This window comes from Cololabis saira, chromosome 16, assembly GCF_033807715.1.
Source record: "Cololabis saira isolate AMF1-May2022 chromosome 16, fColSai1.1, whole genome shotgun sequence".
In the NCBI taxonomy this organism is placed as follows: Eukaryota; Metazoa; Chordata; class Actinopteri; order Beloniformes; family Belonidae; genus Cololabis; species Cololabis saira.
In genome coordinates, this window is record NC_084602.1 from 41,062,414 (window position 1) to 41,062,866 (window position 453).

Genomic DNA, 453 nt, shown 5'->3' on the forward strand with positions numbered 1-453 from the left:
GCTCCGTGTGTCAGCGTTCTGAGCTCTGCAGGGTTCACGGGATGTGAGCATCGATCACCTCCCGCTGGGACACTCCACCACCCTAACCCCCACCCGTCCCCGGCAGCCACGCCAGGACGGCTAACCCCCACCCTCAACGATGGAGGGTGTTTGTTGTTGCTTCCACAGTCCAGTCCCGTTCCTGTTGAACCTGAGGATGTTGATTTGATTCGATTTTGACTTGAAGATTTGATTTCGAACAGGCAAAAAGTGTAAAAAAAAAGTAAAAAAACTAAATAAAAAGAAATAAACATGGATTCCTAGTTTGGACCACATGCAGGTTTGCTGGTGTTCCTCATGTTGACCCGTAGGTTTCCTGGTCAACATGAATCAAGTGAGCACTTCTATCCTTGTTGGCGACCTCGTCACCCCCGTATTGATTCCCGTAACACTCTCCTCTTCCGTCTCCCTCAC